This window comes from Triticum dicoccoides, chromosome 5A (assembly GCF_002162155.2).
Source record: "Triticum dicoccoides isolate Atlit2015 ecotype Zavitan chromosome 5A, WEW_v2.0, whole genome shotgun sequence".
Lineage (NCBI taxonomy): Eukaryota > Viridiplantae > Streptophyta > Magnoliopsida > Poales > Poaceae > Triticum > Triticum dicoccoides.
In genome coordinates this window covers 534,097,010-534,111,092 of record NC_041388.1, presented here as the reverse complement: position 1 = coordinate 534,111,092, position 14,083 = coordinate 534,097,010, and positions in this window count along the sequence as shown.

The window sequence follows — 14,083 nt, the reverse complement described above, 5'->3', positions numbered from 1 at the left end:
TTTTGATAACCTCACATGGGACAATGTTCTAATAATGATGATCATCACACTTTTATTTACTTACAACTCAATATTACAACTCGACACTAGAACAAAGATATGACTCTACATGAATGCCTCCGGGGTGTGCCGGGATGTGCAATGATCTAGCTTAGCAATGACATAAAAAAAGGACAAGCCATGAAAACATCATGCTAGCTATCTTACGATCATGCAAAGCAATATGACAATGAATGCTCAAGTCATGTATATGATGATGATGAAAGTTGCATGGCAATATATCTCAGAATGGCTATGGAAATGCCATGATAGGTAGGTATGGTGGCTGTTTTGAGGAAGATATAAGGATGCTTATGTGTGATAGAGCGTATCATAACACGGGGTTTGGATGCACTGACGAAGTTTGCATTGACTCTCAAGGTGAGAAAGGGCAATGCACGATACCGAAGAGGCTAGCAATGATGGAAGGGTGAGAGTGCGTATAATCCATGGAATCAACATTAGTCATAAAGAACTCACATACTTATTGCAAAAATCTATTAGTCATCTAAACAAAGTACTATGTGCATGCTCCTAGGGGGATAGATTGGTAGGAAAATACCATCGCTCGTCCCCGACCGCCACTCATAAGGAAGACAATCAATAAATACCTCATGCTCCAACTTTGCTACATAACGATTCACCATACGTGCATGCTACGGGAATCACAAAATTCAACACAAGTATTTCTACAATCCACAACTACCCACTAGCATGACTCTAATATCACCATCTTTATATCGCAAAACTATTGCAAGGAATCAAACATATCATATTCAGTGGTCTACAAGTTTTATGTAGGATTTTATGACTAACCATGTGAATGATCAATTCCTATCATCTCTCTAAATAGATATAAGTGAAGCAAGAGAGTTTAATTCTTTCTACAAAAGATATGCCCAAGCTCTAACAAATATAAGTGAAGCAAAACAGCATTCTACAAATGGCGATTTCTATGTGAAGAGAAACAGACAATCCAAACTTCAAAAGATATAAGTGAAGCACATGAAGCATTCTATAAAGCCATAATCAAAACATATAAGTGAGGTGCAATTAGCATTCTATAAATCAACCAAGGACTATCTCATACCAGCATGGTGCATCAAAGAAAAGTGAAAACTAAATGCAAAAGACGCTCCAAGATTTGCACATATCACATGAACGAAACGAATCCGAAAACATACCGATACTTGTTGAAGAAAGATGGGATGCCTTCCGGGGCATCCCCAAGCTTAGACGCTTGAGTCTCCTTGAATATTTACTTGGGGTGCATTGGGAATCCCCAAGCTTGAGCTCTTGTCTCTCCTCCTTCTCCTCACATCGAGACCTCCTCGATCTTCGAACAGTTCATCCACACAAAATTCAACAGAAAGCTCGGTAAGGTCCGTTAGTATAATAAAGCAAATCACTACTCTAAGTACTGTTTCAAACCAATTCATATTTTGTTTTTGCATTTTAGATACTGTAATATAACTTTTCCATGGCTTAATCCACTGATAGAAATCGATAGTTTCATCAAAACAAGCAAACTATGCATCAAGAACAGAATCTGTCTTAAACAGGACAGTCTGTAGTAATCTGAACATTCACCATACCTATGGTACTCCAAAAATTCTGCCAAAATTAGGAAAAATAAACAATTTTTATATAAAGACAGTGCAAAAAGTTTCAGATCCGTTTGACGTTCCAGTAAAAATGTAAAATCGCGCACTACAACCAAAGTTTCTGTCCTGCACCGCACAAACCAACAAGCGATGTAAACATCCTAAAGGCAAACCTTGGCACATTATTTTTATAATACAATGGAATTGTACAAGGGGATAATTTATTTTTTTGAAAAGTTTATGTAATCAAGGGTCACAAAGTTTCCATGGGCATGAACAAAATACAAGGCTAGCTCCCACTTTAACAATGCTCGTCTTTCTCACTTTCGCTTTTTTTTAAAAAAGTTTTAGGTTCCCCTCTTTATTTTTCTGTTTTTAAACTTTATAAAAGTACTCAACGGAAATAAATGACTCTCTAAAACTTCCGGGTTGTCTCCCTGGTAGCGCTTTCTTTAAAGCCATTAAGCTAGGCATATAGTGCTCAAGTAATGGATCCACCCGGATCCCAAGGTATATCAAAGCCAATTTTAATTAACAATGATTTGTGATTTAGTAGTGAGCACAAAGTAACATAAATCATGCAACAACGAAGTCTAACTCTCTTTCTATGCATCGGCATGTCATAAAAGAACAATTCATGCACACATAGTAAAGGCCAATGCATAGTATAAACAGTTTCTTGCAATTTTATCTTATTGGAAACATGGAGATGCGGAGATGTAGTTCCTCTCTCATAATAATTACAAGTAGGAGCAGCAAGCACATGCATATTATATCTATCAAAATCATCATGTGTAGTAGTAAAACGCAACCCATCAAAATAATCCTTAATAAGGGCAAACTTCTCCGATATAGTGTAGTCGGGAGAATTTAAAAAGATAATAGGACTATCATGTGTGGGTGCAATAGCAACAATTTCATGTTTAACATAAGGAACTATATCAAGATCATCTCCATAAGCATAATTCATATTGGCATCTTGGCCACAAGCATAGCAAGCATCACCAAAAAGGGATATTTCAAAAGAATCAACGGGATCATAACAATCATCATAGCAATCATCCTTCGGTAAGCACGAAGGGAATTAAGCAATGTATGAGTTGAAGAGTTACTCACATTAGAAGGTGGGCATGGGTAGTGTAGGATCGAAAGTATGTCTAGAGGGGGGGGGGTGATTAGACTACTTGACCAAATAAAAATCTAGCCTTTTCCCAATTTTAGTTCTTGGCAGATTTTAGCTATCTTAGCACAAGTCAAGCAATCTCCACACAATTCAAGCAAGCATGCAAAAGAGTATATGAGCAGCGGAAAGTAAAGCATGCAACTTGCAAGAATGTAAAGGGAAGGGTTTGGAGGATTCAAACGCAATTGGAGACACGGATGTTTTTGCCGTGGTTCCGATAGGTGGTGCTATCATACATCCGCATTGATGGAGACTTCAACCCACGGAGGGTAACGGTTGCACGAGTCCACGGAGGGCTCCACCCACAAAGGGTCCACGAAGAAGCAACCTTGTCTATTCCATCATGGCCGTCGCCCATGAAGGACTTGCCTCACTAGCGGTAGATCTTCACGAAGTAGGCGATCTACTTGCCCTTACAAACTCCTTGGTTCAACTCCACAATCTTGTCGGAGGCTCCCAAGTGACACCTAGCCAATCTAGGAGACACCACTCTCCAAGAAGTAACAAATGGTGTGTTGATGATGAATTCCTTGTTCTTGTGCTTCCAATGATAGTCTCCCCAACACTCAACTCTCTCTCACAGGATTTGGATTTGGTGGAAAGAACACTTGAGTGGAAAGCAACTTGGGGAAGGCTAGAGATCAAGATTCATATGGTTGGAATGGAATATCTTGACCTCAACACAAGTGTAGGTGCTTCTCTCTCAGAAAATGTGTATTGGAAGTGTAGGTATGTTCTGATGGATCTCTCCACGAATAAAGAGTGGGTGGAGGGGTATATATAGCCTCCACACAGAATCTAACTGTTACACACAATTTGCCAAACTCGGTGGGACCGAATGGTTAAACTCGGTCGGACAGATTCAGCAAACCTAGTGACCGTTAGGATTTTCGGTGGGACTGAGATGCAACTCGGTAGGACCGATATGGTTAGGGTTAGGGCATAACGTAATCTTGATGTGACCGATTACACAAACTCGGTGGGACCGATTTTGGTAATAAGCTAACCAGAGAGTTGGTCAGGTAAACTCGGTGGGACCGATTCGCTCATCTCGGTGAGACCAAAATGTTACAAAAGGGAAACGAGAGTTTACATTGCAATCTCGGTGGGACCAATCGCTCATCTCTGTAAGACCGAAACGTTATGAAGGGAAATAGAGAGATTACAATCCCATCTCGGTGAGACCGAGATCCCTATCGGTGAAACCGAATTGCTAGGGTTTGTGGCAGTGGCTATGACATTTGAACTCGGTGGCTCCCGATAGAAAGAATCGGTGGGGCTGAGTTTGACTTTTGGTTTAGGTCATATGTGGATGTGGGAAGGTAGTTGAGGGTTTTGGAGCATATCACTAAGCACTTTGAGCAAGCAAGCCATTAAGCAACACCTCATCCCTCCTTGATAGTATTGGCTTTTCCTATAGACTCAATGTGATCTTGGATCACTAAAATATAAAATGTAGAGTCTTGATCTTGAAGCTTAAGCCAAACTTTTTGTCCTTAGAATTTTGAGGGATCCACTTTCCTCATCCATGCCATGCCATTCATTGAGATTTTCCTGAAATATTAATCTTGGAATATTGTTAGCTCAATGAGCTATATGTTGTTAGGAATTACCAAAACCACCCGGGGATAGTTGCACTTTCAATCTCCCCCTTTTTGGTAATTGATGACAACATATAGATCAAAGCTTCGACAAATGATAATAAGAGTGAAAGATATCATTGCTTTGAGAAGTATGTGAAAAGCAAGAGCTCCCCCTAAATTTGTGCATGTCTTAAGATTTGCTTTGGACTGCAAATGCACAATGAGTTAGGATCATGGGTTACTCTTCCATGTCACATACATCTTGGTGGAGCGCTCAAAATGATAAGAATTAAATACATGCACTCATCACTAAGCAAAGTGAATGATCATATAAGGATAAGTAAGATAATATCATCTAACAAACATAAGTGTAGCTTATGATCAACCACATGATCATGAATGTCTCACAGATAATAGCATAGTATCTCAAGCAATCAAAAGTAAACAAAGTTCAACCAGCAAAGCAAGAGAGAATAAAAAGCAACGCTCTCTCTCGAAGCCTATGATCTATACATTTTTCTCCCCCTTTGGCAACAAGTTACCAAAAAGTTCATAGAAAATGCATAGCACTAGAACGTCTCTCAGGCTTGGTCTTTAGGTGGTGGTGTCCGGAGAACTCCAAGGACGAAGGCTTCAGTCGAAGTAGACGGAGCTGATGGGGTAGGTGCTAGAGCTGGTGGCACTGAAGCTGTAGCTGGTGCAGATGAAGTGGCTCTAGTGTCTGGTACAGGCACTGCAGCAGATCTCTGAGCTCGAGGCACTCTGGCAAATGCATCAGTGGTTGTCTTGCCCTTCCTCTCCTGCATGTCATCCTGTAGCTGCTCCACAACAGACTGAATCTCAGTTACTTTGACATCTAAATCATAGAATTTTTGTTCCACGATTCTTTCCAGGCTCTCCTGGTTTTGAGTTAGGGTGGCTAACCCCTTCTCAATCCTCAGAGATGATGCTATCAAGTAACCAAGCTGGTCCTGCTTGCTTTTCAAGAAGTACTCAGATGCCTCCTCTTGAGTTAGCATCTTGGCAGCCTTCTCCATCTTTGCCTTCTCCTTCTTTGCTTGTGCTTGCACTGAGGAGGGTTCATCTTCATTCATCACAACTTGGTTGTCCTCGAAGTCAGGATAGATAGACAAGTGTTCCTTATCCAACAAGTATGTGCATGTGGCCATCTTTGAGTTTATCAACTCCTGGATCTGTGGGGCATATCCACAACTTCTTTTCTGGTCAGCTGCAGTCCTCTTGATAGTCTCAACTATAAGGCTCATGACCTTGAACTTCTGTGGCACATCAAATATATGTAGCAAGTTAATTGCATGACCTCTGATCATGTTGTGGTCACCTGACTTGTGCAAAAGAGTGTGCCTTAGGATCCAGTTGATCGTTGGCAGTCCTGACAGAAGAAAATGGACTGACCCAAACTTGAAAGTCTCAAGAGCATCTTCAGGAATCTCCTTGTACATATTTTCCATAGAGTTGTGATCCATCTTCTTCTTGGCATAGACATCCAAGTCATCTTCTTTTTCCTTAGGAGCATTGATCAGATTTGCCCATTCCTCAATAGTTGAGTGGTACCTTGTACCTTCAGACATCCATACTATCTTGCCATCTGGATAGAAGTGTGCTATGGAGTAGAATTGCATTATGAGCTCCTCATTCCACTTTGTGAGCTTCTGCCCAACAAAGTCTGCAATTCCACAAGCACTGAAGTTGTCAAACACACCAGGATAGTGTTCCTCATTTTCCTTGATATACTTCCAGTCGACCCACCTCATTTCACACACTATAGGCTTCTTGTCCAGCAGCACTGTCTCATAGAAATCCTGTTGTTCCTTTGTGTGGAACCTGTAATCAACAGCAGTCCTTCTCCTTGTAGCATATGGGTCTGTTTCTCTCCATTTCCTCAGTCCTGAGTCTCTCCTGATCTTCATGTTCTCAGCCACAGGATGAGCATCATTGTGGTATGGAATTTTTGGCTTCAATTTTCTCAGAACATGCTCTTCATCTTCTTCTTCTGCAACAGTCTTAGTCACTGGGGCCTTATTCTTCTCAGCAGCTTGTATGTTTCTGGTATTTCTCTTTGGTGCAGTCTTGGGCTTGGAGGCAGCTTTGGGTGCTTCTTTGGGCTTTGATGATGCAACCCCTGTCCTGATAGCATCACCCATAAGCTTCTGTGCCTTGGGTGCTGGTGCAGCAACCTCTTCTTCCTCTTCTTCCTCCATCATGGAAGCCTTTCCAATCACTCTGTCCATGGTCTTCTTGACCCTTTCCTTCCTTTTCTTTCCTTCTGCAGCAGGCTCTTTGGGTTGAGATTCCAAAGATGCTTGAGAGGATGCTCTGGCCTTAGACATTGGTTGTCTTCCTGCTGGCCTTTTGATCTTCATCCCTGGCTTAACTGCAGCTGAGCTGTACTCCTTCTTAACCACTTTCTTCTTTGATGTGGCCTCATCCTTAGTGGCCACATAGTCTTCATCCTCAGACTCTGAAGTTTTCTTCTTGCTTGCTCTAGTGGTAGCCTTTGGCAAATTGCTTGGGTGCTCCTGCTACCATCATCTGAACTGCTAGAGGGACTAGTGCCCTCACTCAGGTGAACCTGCTCCTCTGACCTGTTCTGGCTGTCACTCTGGTCAGACATGTTGCAAACACTAACTGCAGACCCTGTGAATAGATTGTAGATGAGATAGAGTGGATGAGCATCACAGAATACAGAGATTTTTGCAAAAGAATGAGTCAAAAACTTAGTTTTAGTTTTCCACAGAAAGCATTTCGGATCAACCGATTTGTAAACTCGGTGATACCAAAGCAGCTGTTGGAACCTAAACTAGTGAACTTGGTCAGACCGAGTCACTGTTCGGTGGCACCGAGACTGCTAGGGTTTCACAAAGTCCTGAACTCGGTCACACCGATTTGCAATTCTCGGTCAGACCGAGAACCACATGTGCAATGGCCTTGGCCGAATCGGTGGAACCGAGTTCTGTAACCCAGTGGGTCCGAGATGGTTTCGGCGGAAACCTAACCCTAAATTTTCGACTCAACTCTAATCTACGGTGTGTTTTGACTGGATAGAAGTGTTTCAATCGTGGTAAGAATCATAATGAACACAATGTGCTAGGAGTCGGACGGGGATAGCACTGTGATCGAGTCCATACCCTAGTTCGGCGATGAACTCGCTACGGCGGCAACGGCGGGGAAGAATTCCGTTGACGGCGGTAGAGACCAGCGACAGGAGGCGGCTGGCAACGAGGATGACGATCCGAAGACCCATGAGGCAGAGCGAGCTATGCGCGGGCAAAGGGGTTTCGGAGAAATTTCCAAAATTTTGCCCGTGAGTATATATAGCCCGACCCTGTCGGTGTGACCGAGTGGAACAACTCGGTGGCACCGAGATGCATAACTGTTGACAGTTACAGCAACTCGGTGTGACCGAAAAGTTCAAATCGGTTGCACCAAGATTGAAAACTTAGATCGACTTAGTGATCTCGGTATGACCGAAATGGAGGAATTGGTCAGACCGAAACACACAAAGAAGTTTTGGAAGTTTAAGTCTATGACGAATCGGGGACTCTGAGTGCTCCTCACACAGAGTGGTTCGAATCTGACTTGATCAAATTTTGTGATGTAGCATGAATAGAGTTTGAGACGAGAAAAGCATAGATAGCTAGAGAGGGTTCTTAGGCATTCTTGTCCATCCACTTGGCAAAAGATAAGAAAACCAATCAATCAAAACAACAAGTGGATGTCCTCGAATGAGTAAAATATGCAATCAACATGCTCACACAATAAAATGGCAATTGAAATATGTGGCAAAGCATGCACAACCAATTCTAGCATCTATCAAACAATTTGCGATGACTAGGTCATCTATATATGAGTATATTGACTTAGGAGTCAAATGAGAACATTTGATCATAGGTCATACTCATCGTTTAAGCACAAGTGGGGTTACCACTTTTACATAAAGCATTGTTGTGTTCACACCATTAGAGTTGCTTTATCTCAATTCTTAGTGTAAAGCTCCCCCTAGATGTGAGATCCCCCTTAAGAGGGATGAACTAACCTTGGGTTTTGTCGATGATGACTTCATGTAGATGTTGAAGATGTGGATGCTCAATGTTGATGTAGATCATTTGGAGCTATCCATTGGAGTGAGTTGCACTTTCAATACCTACACGGGTTAGTCCCACAAGGAACAAACAAGGATATCCATAGACATAGAGTGATGCACACACAAGATGATGTCTATGAAAGCTTTTAGGTTACCTTGTCCCTTGTCTTACTACCAAGAGGGTTTGTGACTCCTTGAACTAGTGCAAGATGTGGAAGTTGATTGCACTTGTTCTTGCCAAGATGATAAGAGTGAAGTATGTTGGCGGAGTCACCCTCAAGAACTCTCTAGTTCTTCTTCTTCGGGATCCACACCATCTTGATGGGAATCCTCGGTGTTGTAGTTGTACTTGATGAAGTGGAACTTGAAGTAGTCTTGGGAACCAACTTGACCAAGGCCTTAGGAGCTTATTCAAATGCATCAGTTTCCTCTTGAAGCTTGTCCTTGCCTTTTTGCTTGTGGTCTTGTGGTGGAAGATCATCTTGAGCTTGTGTCCCTTTGAGAGAAGTAGGATCATACCTCTCTTGTTGAGGAACAAACTTCGTCTTGGGGTATTGATCTTCTTCCCACTCAACTCCATTGGCATTGAACTTTCGTTCAAAACCAACACCTTGATTCTTCCGGTGCCTTCCTTGCTTGCGTACAATTTCCTTGAATTGCTTACTTTCGGCAAGGCTCTTGTAAACACCTTTCTCTATAATTCCCTTCAATAAGCTATTTTCTTGCTCAAGTGTAACTTGGCTAAGAGAATCATTAGTGGAATCAAGAGAACTACTAGAAGCAACAATATTGGATTTAGCATGATTATTGTTACTACTAGAGGAAGAATCTTTCTTGTTCTTGTTACTAGACTTGACTTGAGGCATGTAAGTGGATAAGAGTAAACGCTTGGCAAAGTAAGAAGAACTTTTATTGCGAAGATCATCATTGATTGCTTTTAAGAACTCATGCTCTTGCTCAAGGTTGAGCTTTTCAAAGCGCAATTTCTCATGAGTCCTTAAAAGTTCTCGATGATCTCCTAAGATAGTTTCATGAGCTAACTTAAGAGTGTTTAGTTCTTTAGTTAGAGACTCAATCTTCTCGTTATCATTGTCATTCATTTTATCTTGATTAGCATGATTAATTGACGTTTCATCATAGTATTCACCACTAGAGTTGTCAACAAGTAAATCATCATCACCTAACAAGTCATCTTCATCACTATTGAAATCAACATACTCGGGGTGTGATACCTTTGGGCCTTTAGGCATGAAGCATGTTCCAACTCCTTCATTTGGTGAATCAAATATGTCGTAGGAGTTGGTTGTCACAAGTGCTAGACCGGCAACACCTTCATCTTGAGTATATTCGGAGTCGGAGTGATAGCTTCTCTCGGAGTGGTTGTCGGAGTCGGAGCTGGATACCCATTCACCAACATGAGCTTGATGTCTTCATTTTGTGTAGCTCCTTGATGACTTGTCCTTTCTTTCCGAATCCTTGCTTCTCCGTGAGGGTCTTCGTTCATAACGATCATCTCTACTCCTTCTTTCTCTAGATGGTGATTCTTCTCTTCTACTTCTTCTCTTGGGAGAATCTTCTCTTCTCTTGTAGGGGGCCGTACATTCATTGGAATAGTGTCCGGGCCTTCCAAAATTGTAGCAGTTTCGCTCTCGACTAGAAGATCTTTTTTCATTGTAGGACCTTGATTTGGAGCTTCTCTCTTTGCTTCTACTCTTGTAGAACTTGTTGAAGTTCTTCACCATTAAGCTCAATTCTTCATTGAAGGTTTGTTTCTCACTCGATGATGTGGGGGCTTCACATGAGGCTTTGTAAGCACCACTTGATTTGTTGTGAAGTTCCTCTTTATCCTTGAGTGACATCTCATGAGCAACAATTCTTCCGATGAATTCCGTTGGCTTGAGATCTTTGTAATTGGGCATCATTTGGATCAATGTGCACACGGTATCATATTTTCCATCCAAGGCTCTTAGGATCTTCTTGATGATGAATCTATCGGTCATCTCTTCACTCCCTAAGCCGGCAATCTCATTTGTGATAAGAGCAAGCCTAGAGTACATTTCAGAGACACCTTCACCATCCTTCATTTTGAACTTGTCAAGTTGACTTTGAAGCACATCCAACTTGGATTCCTTGACGGAGTTGGTACCTTCATGCATGTCAATCAAAGTATCCCAAATTTCCTTTGCATTCTCAATACGGCTAATTTTGTTGAATTCTTCGGGGCACAATCCGTTGAAGAGGATATCACAAGCTTGCGCGTTGTATTGTAGCATCTTCAACTCATCCACGGTAGCTTCATGATTCGGTTCTCTCCCATCAAAGAATTCACCTTGCAAGCCAACACACACAATAGCCCAAATGGCGGGGTTATGTCCAAGAATATGCATTTTCATCTTATGCTTCCAACTAGCAAAATTAGTACCATCAAAGTAAGGACCTCTACGGTGATAATTTCCCTCACTAGATGCCATACTCTCCTAGGTTGTGAAACCAAGGCTATGGCCACCAAAAGTTATGGAAATCAAAGCAAATGGAGACCAAAGCTCTGATACCACTTGTAGGATCAAAAGTATGTCTAGAGGGGGGGGGGGTGATTAGACTACTTGACCAAATAAAAATCTAGCCTTTTCCCAATTTTAGTTCTTGGCAGATTTTAGCTATCTTAGCACAAGTCAAGCAATCTCCACACAATTCAAGCAAGCATGCAAAAGAGTATATGAGCAGCGGAAAGTAAAGCATGCAACTTGCAAGAATGTAAAGGGAAGGGTTTGGAGGAGTCAAACGCAATTGGAGACACGGATGTTTTTGTCATGGTTCCGATAGGTGGTGCTATCGTACATCCACGTTGATGGAGACTTCAACCCACGGAGGGTAACGGTTGCGCGAGTCCACGGAGGGCTCCACCCACAAAGGGTCCACGAAGAAGCAACCTTGTCTATTCCATCACGGCTGTCACCCACGAAGGACTTGCCTCACTAGCGGTAGATCTTCACGAAGTAGGCGATCTACTTGCCCTTACAAACTCCTTGGTTCAACTCCACAATCTTGTCGGAGGCTCCCAAGTGACACCTAGCCAATCTAGGAGACACCACTCTCCAAGAAGTAACAAATGGTGTGTTGATGATGAACTCCTTGCTCTTGTGCTTCAAATGATAGTCTCCCCAACACTCAACTCTCTCTCACAGGATTTGGATTTTGTGGAAAGAAGATTTGAGTGGAAAGCAACTTGGGGAAGGCTAGAGATTAAGATTCATATGGTTGGAATGGAATATCTTTACCTCAACACAAGTGTAGGTGGTTCTCTCTCAGAAAATGTGTATTGGAAGTGTAGGTATGTTCTGATGGATCTCTCCACGAATGAAGAGTGGGTGGAGGGGTATATATAGCCTCCACACAGAATCTAACCGTTACACACAATTTGCCAAACTCGGTGGGACCAAATGGTTAAACTCGGTCGGACAGATTCAGCAAACATAGTGACCGTTAGGATTTTCGGTGGGACTGAGATGCAACTCGGTAGGAATGATATGGTTAGGGTTAGGGCATAACGTAATCTCGGTGTGACCGATTACACAAACTCGGTGGGACCGATTTTGGTAATAAGCTAACCAGAGAGTTGATCAGGTAGACTCGGTGGGACCGATTTGCTCATCTCGGTGAGACCGAAATGTTACAAAAGGGAAACAAAGAGTTTACATTGCAATCTCGGTGGGACCGATTGCTCATCTCGGTAAGACCGAAACATTACGAAGGGAAACAGAGAGATTACAATCCCATCTCGGTGAGACCGAGATCCCTATCGGTGAAACCGAATTGCTAGGGTTTGTGGCAGTGGCTATGACATTTGAAACTCGGTGGCGCCGGATAGAAAGAATTAGTGGGGCCGAGTTTGACTTTTGGTTTAGGTCATATGTGGATATGGGAAGGTAGTTGAGGGTTTTGGAGCATATTACTACGCACTTTGAGCAAGCAAGCCATTAAGCAACACCTCATCCCTCCTTGATAATATTGGCTTTTCCTATAGACTCAATGTGATCTTGGATCACTAAAATATAGAATGTAGAGTCTTGATCTTGAATCTTGAGCCAAACTTTTTGTCCTTAGAATTTTGAGGGATCCACTTTCCTCATCCATGCCATGCCATTCATTGAGCTTTTCCTGAAATATTATTCTTGGAATAATGTTAGCTCAGTGAGCTATATGTTGTTAGGAATTACCAAAACCACCCGGGGATAGTTGCACTTTCAGGTAGCTAAGCCGCTCTTCCTCCTTTTGTTTTTCGCTCTCCTCGTCATCTTTTTCATCCAATGAGACCACAGTTTCATCAATTCCTTCTCCCATAGACTCCTGCAAAATATTAGTCTCTTCTTGAACAGCGGAGGAGTCCTCAATATATGGTTTAGCATAGGCATTAGAAGCATAACTATCATAACAATATTTAAGTATGGCAAAATTTTCAGATTTGTAAAGAGTAGCATCATACTTTCCAATCAATGAAGCAATTTCATAAGCACCCTTAAAATCAACAAATTCTTCAATTTGTTGAACATCATAGTAATTATAAACACCCTTAGCATACGAAGATATGATTCTATTATCACTAAACTCACACTGGTAGGGAAGGTGTTTCTCAGGGTCTTCAGAACGCTAACGCTTCCTAAAACACCTATTAGATTGCATGTGACGTACAATCTATCGTGATTGGCAATCAACCCATCAAGAAACTCGCATAACTGGCCTCTGAGACCGTTTTGCTAGACGAGCTCACCCCTGTCTGCCGACCTCATGCGACATGGCACCGTTGCTCCAAAAGCCCGTCCTGTGCCGGATCTAGCTGACAAACCAACAACTGACTCGGTTAAAATCATATATTTCACATAAATTCCAAGCATAACATTGCAAACAATGAATTTGATCCAGTAAAAGTTTCCCTTTTTGAGATAAGCAGTGTCACACATAACAAGCATGCTCATCTAAAGATTTGCCCTCAACTAAGCTAGTTGGGGTTTCAGCATGAGCACATAGGGATCGAAGATGATCCAAGTAAAAAGCTTCAAGAGTGTGATAGATTTTGAGTGGTTCTTCAACCATTGGTGTAGTAGGTACAACTATTTTTTTTGGTATTTTTCGTTTCCTACCCATAACTAAAGATAGAAAACAAGAGCACAAAATAAAAAATACTTAGTGATAAAGCAAACAAGCACACACGAGAATACTCACCCCATGCTATAACTCCCTGGCAACGGCGCCAGAAAAAGGTCTTGATAACCCACAAGTATAGGGGATCAATTGTAGCCTCTTTCGATAAGTAAGAGTGTCAAAACCAACGAGGAGCTAAAGGTAGAACAAATATTCCCTCAAGTTCTATCGATCACTGATACAACTCTACACACGCTTAATGTTCGCTTTACCTAGAACAAGTATGAAACTAGAAGTACTTTGTAGGTGTTTTTGGATAGGTTTGCAAGAATATAAAGAGCGCGCAAATAAAAACTAGGGGCTGTTTTAGGTAAAGAAGCAATAAAGTTAGTATAGCGAGTGTGGAAAAGTGGTGGTAGGAGTTGTGAAATTG